This window comes from Myodes glareolus, chromosome 24 (genome assembly GCF_982192425.1).
Source record: "Myodes glareolus chromosome 24, mMyoGla1.1, whole genome shotgun sequence".
Taxonomy (NCBI): domain Eukaryota; kingdom Metazoa; phylum Chordata; class Mammalia; order Rodentia; family Cricetidae; genus Myodes; species Myodes glareolus.
In genome coordinates, this window is record NC_142049.1 from 5,122,052 (window position 1) to 5,134,652 (window position 12,601).

Here is a 12,601-nt window from a genome sequence, read left to right on the forward strand (position 1 = left end):
AGGCTATTTCTCTTTGACAAGCTAGGTAAACCTTGGGTCTGACCAAAAGTAGGTAATACAGGGACAAATGGCATCTGTTGAACAGTAATATATAACTTGGGGAATCTGTGTCAAAAGTTAAGTGCAGTTAAGCATAAGTCATGCCCCTACACTCAAAGGTTACAAGTCCTCTGACATACAATATAGCAGTCTGACTTTCTCCATCTGTACTATGGAACTGAAAGCCTAGGTACACAGAATAAGTTAACTAATTTTATTTGTTTTCATGTCACACTTTGTTCCTAAGTTCTAAGTCTTAGGTCTATGAATATTCTTCTGTGATACATTGTTATTCATTCAGAGTATATATTTATAGGATATTGTAAGGCCTTCTTACAGAACAGGAGTTCAAGCTCCTGCCCCTGTATTGTGGAACTTAGCAAAGTGAACAACATCAGTTTTGGGTTCATGCTTTCTTTCACTAATCCTTTCAACCCTGTCATAAGCCAATTTCTTCTTTAGTTATTCCTCACAAAGCTCCCATCCCATCCTAAAAACTGTCTGACATCGCATATGTATGTATAGTCAAAGATACAATTTTAAGACATTTATTTATTTATTCATTTTAATATTATTTTTATTAGTGTGTGTGTGTGTGTATACATGTATATGCCAATGTCACTTTTTCCATCACATGATTCTAGGGAGTGAATTCATCTCATCAAGCTTGGCAGCAAGTCTCTTTACCTACTGGACTACCTCAGAGGCCCTGGGAAATATGTCTTTTACTGAGATATATCATGTATAGATCAGCTTTCCTTGATAATGTCTAAGTTCACTGAAAACAGGGAGCATGTGTATTCTAAAAGAACAAACCTGTAAATGTACCATTTACCCACAACCTCCATAGCAAGTGGCCAAACGTCCTGGTTTGGGCCAAATGAAGAAAGCTTTCCTTATTTCCAATCTTGGGACAAGGCACTTAAAGCCAACAAGCTCTTCGGCTCAATTGCACATCATGCTCAGCCTCCTTTCTACACACCACATTCCAGCCTTATTGCAACCTAACCAGAGAATAGGGCTAGCGTCATAAATCTTACTCACTTCCCTGCCTGCCTTTGAGCTTCTGGTAAATATAATTCTAGGGCTGGCCCTTCTGCCATATCAAGCTCAATCAGAGAGAATATACAAGCTCCGGTGGTTCTCACCTGGATCGCCTTCATTAACTTCCAAAAATCCCATCATTAAGCAGAATTTAATGCTTTATGACTGCATTTTGTATACCTCCACCAATGAGGATGGGCAGATAAACTCAGACTGGAAAACCTATGCAAAATACTCCTTTCAAAAAAACGCTCAGCATAGTATGAAAGGAAGCAATTACATCACACATACAGCACGATTCTTCACAGATTGAAAATGGGGATCCATGGAAAGGGATGGGAAAAATAGGAAGAAAAGGGTATGCAAAGAAAGCAGGAAAGCTCCTGGCTAAGAGCTAAAGGTGACTGTAATTTTATGCTGCTGTTGCCAGCCCCTGTGATCTGAAGTGTACGTAAAGGAGTTACAGTAGAACAGATTCAAAGTTTTTCAAATAAAAGAAATACCAGATAAGCCTTCAAACACTAAAAAGATATGCAAGACTATGTTCAGACTCCATTGGTTTTCCTTATTTTACAAAACAAAGTAGTTTTAGTTTAAGTTCTAAGTAATATATTTCATTAGATAATGCATGGGAAGGTTAATCATTTTGCACACAGAAGGGCAACACAGCAGACTTCTCGTGACATGAGAATAGGTGTATCTTGGGAGCATTACACCCAGTAGTGGTACACACCAGCACACATTTGATACTAGGAATTAATAGGTGGCAGAGAAAAAGTTTAGTCATTCAGGCTGCATTCCCAACTTAAAACAAAACTAACAAGCCCCACAGTCAGTGCAGGAGGTAGCCCTAAAATCTTAAGAATGTTATCTTTGCCATAGCAATACTAGGGTTTTCATTCACTGTGTTAAAGAACAGTATGCATTTTCCTCATTAATAGTGTGCAATCAGATAACAGCTGCATTTGTTTTGGTAACAAATCATACTACTTTAGGGAATAAATGGTGGATCTGAAAACCTGAGTTTAGGCAGTGGTTACTACCATAAAGGTAAATTGGCATGTCACATAACCTATAAAGTCTTGAGGCTTCTAAAGTAGAATGGGTTTACTAACTCAATATCTTAGAGATATTTTGAGAATGAAATTCTGAGGCAGGAAACATAGTGTAGTATATCTGAAATAATCACTATTTCATTATTGTGTACCCATGTATGAGCAAGCACTTCTGTTAGATACTAATGATTCTATTAGGCACTGTCAGATTTATAAAGGCCATGTCTTCAAATGTTCATGAATCTCAAGGGCACCTGCACAGCAAATGTAATCTACATGATATAGTAGATTAAATATTACTGTATCTGGTAATGTATTTTAAAACCATGAAGCTCCTCAGCAATAGAGATGTTGGATGGGCAACTGCTTCACTTCCTTACAGAATAATCTGAGTATTAGCCTCTAGGCACAAATAAATCATACCATGTCTTAGAGGTTAAATTAAAGCTCTATTTTTGATCTCAATGCTTTTCCTGGTCACTATCAAATACTAAGCTCTATGATGTTGGGTCCAGAGACAACAATGATCCACTGTCTACTTGATATACTTGCATTCTTGTTTCTTTCATCATCTCCCTGGTTTGGACAGTCACAGGGATATCTCCAACTCTTCCTCTGAGAGCTGAGCCAGAAGTCATTTGTGATTAGAAAATGTCTCTTGGTTCCAACTGTGGGATAGTGGTTTTACCCTGTAAAGATTTGTTACTTGTACTTGTTTAATGAAACGCTGGTTGGCCAATAGTCAGGTAGTAAGTATAGGTGAGGCAACCAGGCATGAAGTAGAGGCAGGGCAATAAAAATAGGAAAATTCTGGGAAGAGGAAAAATTCAGTCTACAGTTATCACCCAGGCGTAAAGGACGCAGATGAGAATGCCTTCCTGATGAAAAGTACCAAGCCATGTGGCTAACAGAGACAAGAATTATGGGTTCAGACGTAAGAATTAACTAATAAGAAGCCTGAGCTACTAGGCCAATCAGTTTATGATTAATGTAGACCTCTGTGTATTTCTTTGGGACTGAATGACTGCAGGGCTGGGCAGGACAGAAATCTCAGTCAACAGAATGACACCAACATGGGCAACTAAATCCACTTAAAATGTGAGAGAGTTTGGACAGTAATTCTAGACACAAAAGAGTTGAGTTAAGCGCAGCTTCTTGGTAGCAGCATTTTCTCAGGTAAGCTCTATTTGCAAGACAAATGAGGCAAGCATGTCTCATTTAAGAGAGGCTTCCTGACTCAGCTTTAGCAGCAAAAATCTTGCAGCTCTTTTAAGAGGCCCTGCCACAAAACACTTAAATGATGTTTATGAAAAGTTGACAGCATGCTTCTTGATGGTGGCAGGTATCTTGAAACTCCATAGAGTTGTGGTAATAAACACGGCTCCCGCCAGTAACTCTGCCATAAGGCTAAACTCTTAAAAGCTAAGGAATGGGGTGAATCCAGTTGTCAAAGCCATGGCTTTAATCTTAGCCATATCACTTAGCAAATTAGAGACTCAGGTGATCAGAAAAAGAGAGATACACAGGCTTGGGGGAAAAAAGATAAAGTCCTTAAAATAAAAAAGAATGAAAGACTAGTTAGGTGTGGTGACACACACCTTTAATCCCAACACTTGGGAGGCATAAACATGCAGATCTCTGTGAGTTCAAGGATAACATGGTCTACAGAGTGAGTGCCAGGACAGCCAAAGTTATACAGAGAAACTTAGTCTCAAAAAGCCAAAAATTAAAAGTAAAAATAAAAGAAATAGAATTTAAAATAAAGTTATGTAAAGATGGAAAACACACAGAGAATCTGGATACTGTATGTTATCATGTTCTTTTTGAATTGTTTGAATGCTGAGAAAAGAGGAAAAGCTGCTAAAAGAGTTTGATTATAAATGTGGGTATTCAACACACATATGTTGAAAATGCTTTCACTTCAATACTTAATTCAAAAGATATGTTACTTTGGAGAATAGGGTTTTTGTTGTTGTTGTTTCTACAGGAAAAGAGAGGTTGTGGATTCATTCTGGGCTAAGAAAAATCAAGTTAGATCAAGGAAGATCCCCTAAGAAATCTCCAATAGGATCAGGTGGTCTAGATGATCCAACATTTCAGAGCACCTCTATTGGAGTTTCCTCTGAGTTCTGCATCCAGAACAGTTTCAAGACTGCTAGCTGAGATGATCAGGCCTCACAAAATTTTCCAGTCAAGACTTGACCATAATTTTACATTTTCTTTTGTCCCTGTAAGATTATCAGTGCCTCTAAGCAGCAGGAAGTAGCCTAGAAAACTACACCCACATTCCCCCCCAAAAAAATTTGGATTTTTTGTGTTGGTTTAGAGTGTCGTTTACTAGTTGTATGGATAATGGTCAGGAAGAAAGCTAAACAAGGGAGATTTGATTCAGAGTTCTTCTTTTGAGGAAAAAAAGGGGGTGCTATGAGACAATGGTTTTACCATGTAAAGATTTGTTTCTTGTACTTGTTTAATGAAATGCTGATAGGCTGATAGACAGGCAGGAAGTATAGGTAGAGCAATGAGAATAGGAGAATTCTGGGAAGAGGAAAGATTCAATCTGCAGATGAGAATGTGTTGCTGATAAAAGGTACCAAGACACATGGCTAACAGACATAAGAATTATGGGTTAAGAGGTAAGAATTAATTTGTAAGAAGCCTACACTAATAGGTCAATCAGTTTATGATTAATGTAGACCTCTGTGTAGTTCCTTGGGACTGAATGACTGCAGGCCGGGCGGGACAGAAATCTCAGTCAATAGATTCCTTCTTTCCTCTGTGTGTGCGCAGGTCATGGTTGCCTCTGAGCAGTATTCTTTATCACTTGAAAAGAGACCGTGAATGACTCGAGGTCAAAGACTGTTTTGTACATCTTTGTAGTGACAATATTTAGTAATTTTGTTCATACATTCCACAAGTTCTGTTTTACACAGTCTCACTGACTCTGAATTTTATTAGGCACCATGATACTAGTAGTTTATCCACTAAATAAGGAAGATTCCTCCATCTTCCCAGCTAAGCCAGGAAGATTCAACTGGGCTGGTAAATGGTAAAAGACAAGAGAGAAGAGCAAAGCTGACAGAAAGGAAGCACTGATATTGCTAGATGTCTTCGTTAGGGCTTCTGTTGCTATGAGAAAACATCATGAGCAAAACAACTTGTAGAGGAAAGGATTTCTTTCCCTCCCACTTCCACATCACAGAACCAAGCCAGAACAGGAACTCAAGACAGCAACCTGGAGGCAAAAACTGAAGCATAGAGTATAAAGGAATGGAGGCTTGGTGCCTTGTCCCTCCTGGCTTTCTCCTTATTTAGAATACCTATCCAGGGACTGACATTCCACATCAATCATAAACCAAGAAAATTCTCCAGACGCTTGCCTCTGGGCCAATCTTGTGTCAGCATTTTCTCAGTAGAAGTTCCTTTTTCCCAAACTGTTTTTATCTTATATCAAATTGACAAAACACCAGCTAGCATACTAGGGTGCATGGCAGAGGAAAATTCTTATCTACAAAGACAAAGTTTGCACAATCTCAGTAAAGGATGACTCAAAGCTAGTAAAAATGGGGTTTTAAAGCCAGTAGGCGAATGACATATTATAAGCTTGGAAAAGTGGGACATATTAAAAGTTTTCAAAGCTTTGCGAACAATTTATGCACATGTTTAAGTAATAAAATAAATATTATATAATAGAATAAACTAATAAGGCAATTTCAGAAGTTTTCATTTTTTATTGACCAAAAATTTATGCATATTTATAGGATAGTATATGGTATTTTCGTACATAGACATTTTACAATGTTCAAAGCATTAAAACATATTCATCTCTTCAATCTTTTTTAACCTTTTTAACCCAGCTTTCTAGAAATATTCCATATAGTAGCACTTTTCAATAAGTAATAAGGTCATATTTGTGAATAGAAACATCTTTTATGTGTTAGATAAATTACATCTGAGACAAAAGTGGTCGCTAGGAGAGTAGTTAAACACACCAGGTGAGGTGTGATAATTTTGTTCGAGGTTCGACCTAGGAGTCCACCAGGGGGTACTGGGAAGAGAGAGTGGGTGTTTTGTGTACGAAACCAAGAGCGTGTCCTGTTTCCTTAACTCATGCAGGAGATGGCATAAGATGGGAGGAGTCAGCAGGGTAAAAGGCCTGAGAAATAAGCTTTTCATCCGGGTGAAACTTTAGCATTTCTAGAAGACCAACTCTCCAGTGTCTCCTTTGCTTTGAGCTTGAGTCTGGCTCCTGAGCACTGCAGGTGAGAGAAGATATAAGCTACCTCATCTCTCTATTTGCCTGTTTATTATATTAGCATCAGTTGTGTGCACATCTGAGCATACTGTCTGCAGTCTAGCCAATCTCCCCTCGGTCTCTGCCTGGAGTTCATTCCCTTTGCAATGTCTCAACTGCTATTCCTTCTAATATCAACATTCTACAAAAATTCGGACCTATTTGATATTTCTGTCAAAACATAGCTACTAGCCAGTTCCTTGGTATCTATTCTGTCTATTCTCTTTACTTTGTCTAACCTTTTATTTCCATTAGAATATCTTGGACTATTGATATGTGTATGTATGTATGTATATATATATATATATATATATATACATATATATGTGTGTGTGTACACATATATTTATATATTACTTTAATACTTTAACCTCTAATCTGAAAGCTTATTAATTGCCTATGACCTGTATTAAACAGATATTAGTAACACACACAATTGTTCGTGAAATTCAAAGCTATTTTCTATGGTACAGCCCCCCCCCCCCACACACACACTTAGAAACAGAAAAGAGGAAGAAATAAAAGGAAAATGTGTCAGAAATCAGTGACGCTGTGGTCACATTGTTCAAATGATGCCAGTTTATCTTTAGAACGATCCTGTGCGGTTGGTTTCTAAAGCCATGTGTGGTACTCAATCTCTAGCTTTGGAGACCCTGGGGATGAATGCACAGTGGTGCTCTCAAGAAGCTAAAGACATTGTTCATTGTTTGCTCCAGATGACTTCTGCCTTGCTTTATATTCTACATTATAGGGAATGACATCATTTATGCGAGGTGAAGGGGGAAACGTTGTCAGAGATAAATTAGATTGCTGTCCTGTCACAATAAAGGTCTCTTCTTTCATTGTGAAGACTCCAAATCGTTCCCAAAGCATCAGGGAAACACAGCATTCAAGCAGCCAAAGGACAGCTAGAGGCTTTCATGGGATTCCATCTCTCCAACAGACAAATACTTCTTGGGAGATAATTCTCAATGACCCTCCAGATGCACAGCAATGAACGTTTCCCTCAAACCCCTGCAGTCAGATTTATCCATTTATTTTTGTATTTTTGTTTGTTTTCTTGATGTGCCAAAGATGTACAGTATAATAGAAAGTAGATATTGTTGAAAATGACTCTTTTTCGATTCTGAAAAATAACCTGCTAGGCAAGCATCTATTTTCTTCACCTGTATTATGGTTAATACCACTTAAGCAGTCCAATTTGGAAACTTAAATGAGTTTAGGATTATAAAGCTCTAGCATCATGTGTGACACCTAATAAATTATCTCCATTTTACACTGGTTTATTTGTAGCTCTAATGAAGAAAGTTGAAGAGGAAGCTTTGGATTAAAAAATTGAAAAAAAGGCAGTGTTGATTTTCATAGCACTTTGGCTGATATTGGCAGCGAGACTGAAGCATTAGTCCCTCACAAAGCTCATTACATTTACGGAGAAAAGGTGTCATCAGTAGAGACCACATTGGGAACAAATGACTTCTTGTGCCGAAGACAGCCTACCTCATTCAGCTTAAGTCCCAACAACAACAACAACAACAAACGAGTGTTTCTTTTTCTTTTCTCCTTTTCCCCTAAAGCAGACTTTTATAGAGAATTACTGGCTGGGGAATACGATCAACAAAATCAATTCAGATGTAAGTGCTTTATCCTGACATATTAATTATTTGGAAAGCATAAAGGTGTCAAGGACAATACTAAGACATTCATACCCTGTGTTTCCAAACACACGAGAATTCCACGCTAATTCATTCTCTGAAAACGAAAGGCAGACATGAGCGAAAGGACCATTGCTTCTGAGCGTCACCATCAGAAGGGCTTAGGCTGCAACCTTGACATCCGTGTGTTGCCCTGCTTTGTTCTTGGGGGTTGTTGGAAGCTGATTGTTGAATCTCTGCTCATGGCTTTGAAATTGGTTATTGCCGCCAAATATCGGCCTTTGAGTCCTAGTCTCTTTCTTCTATCTTTAAATTTTAACTTAACTCTGTCATAACGTTGTCAACTCTTTCCCTAAACCTTTCTCTCCACTTCATTTAATGTTATCTCTAAGCCATACCCGAGTCTCTGTCGTTCCATTTCCTACAACATCGTATTTATTTATGCCTAAGAAAGATATAAGCCAAGGTGGCTTTTTCTTCCTGAATATTTTCAAATGTAATCTCTTCCCTCCACCACCACCGCCGCTCTTCCTACTGAGCCCTCCCCTCACAACTGTGACACTCCAGACTACTCTTCCAGACTGACAAGTAGTTCGCTATCTTCCACCCTTTATGTCTGGGCTAACAATGTTTACAAAATCTTAGCGTACATCTGTGCATATCAATCGTTAATGTTTGAACTCATCCCACATGCCTGAAGGAAGCATATCAGATTGTCCTCCGTTAACATGTAACCTCCTAGCTGCCATTTTTTAATACCAGTTCTTCCTCCTTACAGCATGCAAATACTAACAACTGCTTATTTTCTTATTCTAAAATTTTTAATGGTAATTCCTCCCTCTACCTTACATGCATTTGGCAAAACGACACTTATGTCCTGTTCTGGTCGCATTTTAAAGACTTGAGAAGCTTTCTCTGGTAATGATACCCCTCAAGTGGCTTAAGCTTCCTTAATGTGTACATCCCTAGAAGTATATTTCTCACAACTTAAATCCACGGTAGAATACTTTTACAACTGTGTATGCTCAGTGTGTTGAAAGTACATGTGCACATGCTAGTTTTACAACCCCACTTCACTATGGAAATGAAAACAAGCTGAAAAATGCTACCTGTCCCAATACCGCATCTAAGATCATCATGGAAATTGTGCTCTTTGTCTTGACCTCTTCTCAGCTGCACATCTGGGCACTCACCCCAGGTCTTTGTCCTATGTTCTCCCCTACATTTCTTTCCCCATTTATATTTTCTCTCATGGATCTTTTTTTGGAATCAAACAGCACTTACTTCCTTCGACTAGATTTTTCTACTCGGCTTCCTGTCATTTCCTCACCTTCTTAAGAAAAAGCTCTTCGGTGAAGCTGTCTCCACCTGCAATATCCAGTTCACCTCTATGTTCTAGTAAATGGTTCATATTTAGGATATATCATATTGACTTTGCTTTGAAAGATTTGCTGTTCGAGCTTTGCCTGCTCTTTTGGATCCCCTTCTGCAGATCCCTTTCGTGTGTGGGTGAATAGCAGCAAATGGGTGAGTGGGTACATGTTTCTGTGTTTGCACGAGCACATAAAACCCTCAACTAGAGGTATTATCCCTCGGGTGTCATTTGCTTACTGACCTGGAACTCACCAAGCAACTTTGGTTGGTGTACTCATGTGTCCCTGGAATCCCCTTGTATCTTCCCTGCCTAAGCTGGAATTAAAAGTGCCACCCTGGATATCTTTTTCTACATTGGGTCCTGGGAATCAAACTCACATCCTTGTGCCCCTAAGGCAAGGACTTCCCTGATGGAATTTGCTGTCTAGCCTCGCAGCAATATGCTTTGAAAACTGTGTATCTATCCAAATCTGAAAAGTTGCAGTGTTTCCATCCTCAGAAATCCTAGCAATCCTCAAAGTTATATTTTCAAGCCAGTGTAGATCTTGAAAACATGATCTATAAAAGATAATAGTGACTTGGTTTTTTTCCTAGTAGAATATTTATGTGTCCTATAAACAAGAACACATTCAAAATAGATGCCCTATTTTCTACACAAATTCTTACCCTGCAGAGTCTTCATTTTCTCAGCTAATAGAAACTCTGTCCATCCCAGTTCTGAAGCAAAAGTCTGCGGAACTATTACTAAGGACTATTCTCTTGTACAAGCCAAGAATGTGTTTGATTCAACCTTCAGAATCCCACTTGTCACACTTTCCGCACCCTCACCCAGGCCATCGTCATCTCTTGTGAGCTTTGCTGCATCGTACTCCTGACTGAGCTGGTTGCTTCTGTGCCAGTCCTTCTGAAATCTACTCATCACACATTTCTGTCTCGTTTGTAAATGCAAAACAACCTGGATACTAGAGGCACACCGTTCATTTTGGTGCAGTCAACAGTGAGAGGCTCCTGGCTATTTGTCAGAATTGAAGTTTATTACCTAGCAAGCAATGAGAGCTTGCAAACCTTAAGAAAGATTAGATCGCTTCTTCAACCGCAATAAAAGTCAAGGATCTTATTTATACTCTAACAAAGATTATCCCTGACCTTGGTACCTTCTGTTTATACTTGGCTTTAAGCAGAATCAGCTCCATTGTATGTGGCAGACACCCTCCTATTAGTGTGCTTGTATGGGGTGTTTCATATGCCTGGAACACTTTCTCTCTTTTACTTTCATGACTTCTGGTTTACCTGCTCCAAATATTTGTTCAAATGTCATCTCACTAATGCTCACCTGGACTAATCATTTTATAGTGAAACATCCCTTTATAGTGAAATATTGCTGTATTTTTATAATCTCTAAAGGATTGGCTATTGTTTACAATACTGTTAATATAATTTATGTTGCCTTTTCACTTTTTCACACTAGAGTGTGTATTCACTAAGGGAAGAAGTTGTTTTTGCATGCTTCACCGCCCTGTACCCTGTTGTTCTTAGGAAAAATCTTGAACCCAAATGTATGCTCAATAATGTGCATCAATAAACATCTGCCCCAAACCCCACAATTCATTTCTCTTACAGAATAATCTTGAAATTTGAACTATAAAAAGAACAAAACATTTTGATTTCTATGATTCAGAAGTGAATAAATGTTTATTTGTATCCACAATGTGTATACAAATGTCTAAATAAAGAGTGTGGTATGTTTAAATTTTGTTAACTTTTTCAAATTTATTTATGGCAAAATATTTCGTGTGGATTGCATTTTCACAGCAATTAAGAAAACACAAGAAGTACAATGAATGTGAAGCCTGCCTTGACCAATAACATGCCACTGGGAAATATGCTCAACTATGGTTTTTTTTAACCTACTCTAGCATGCATTGTCTTGGTGTACATTTTTATGCAACATGTGGCCATAAATTTTTCCCCTTTTAATAATTCAGAGCTATGCACAATTTCTGTCTCGTTTGTAAATGTAAAACATCCTGGAGACTGGAGGCACACCATTCATTTTGGTGCAGTTAAGAGTGAGAGGCCCCCGGCTATTTGTCAGAATTGAAGTTTATTACCTAGCAAGCAAGCAACCCTGGTCACTTGTCACTCTACCATCCTTATTCAGAGCAGCCCTAAAAATCAGATAAAGTAATTGATTGGGGCAATTATCTAGGCAGCCTTCACACCTGCTCCCTCGTACCAGCCAACCAACCACCTAAACAACAAACAAATAGCAACAGCCCCATTATTCTCTTGAAAATAAAATACACGGCTTCATAAGCATTGTGATAATGATACCCAAACCAATTTTGCTTGAATGAGATGGATAATTTCATAGAGGAGAAAACACAAAGAATTGCTTTTGCATCAAGTATCTGCTTACTTAAAACAAAACATGTCCTTTTGGTTTGTCTGTGTATACTTTCCTTTTTCTGGTGTGAAGGGAGGCAAAATTGACTTAAATTTCCAATTAACTTCCATTAGCCTCATGTCCACGAAGAAAACAATTCATCTGTTTTCCCAAATTAGACCATAAGCTACACCATTCTTTTTCATTTCATAGGACATCTCGAGATACATCCCAATGTCTAGGAAGTTTCTATTTGTTTAATACGCTATAAATTTTAAAAGGTATTGCTGATAAGTAGATGAGCAATTTTTTCCTAAATTTTCTTTGAACTTTCTTATTCTACTCTAAAGGTAAAAGTTTGTCAATAATTAAAAAATAATAATACTCCAATGATACTCATAGGTATGCTTAAATATGTAGTTTTCTGATTTGGTCATATATATACATGTAATAGTTGTATTTATTTTATTTGTGTTTAATATATATGTATGTATGTATATTTAACAGTTGTATTTATGTAGGAGATAACCTTTTGTGGGGAACAGGGATCAGTTCACAGATTCCTACAGCCCTGTCTTAATGTGAGACTGGCTCACTTCAGTGTTGATGATAATGGAACCTCCAGCAGAATCTAAAGTTTCTTTAATCATAATCAGTCTCTGAAACTTGACCACATTATTTTTCAATCGGTTTCAGATAGAAGAAGGATATAAGGAACAACAGTTTCCAGCTAAAGAAGGGGAAATGATTCCACTTA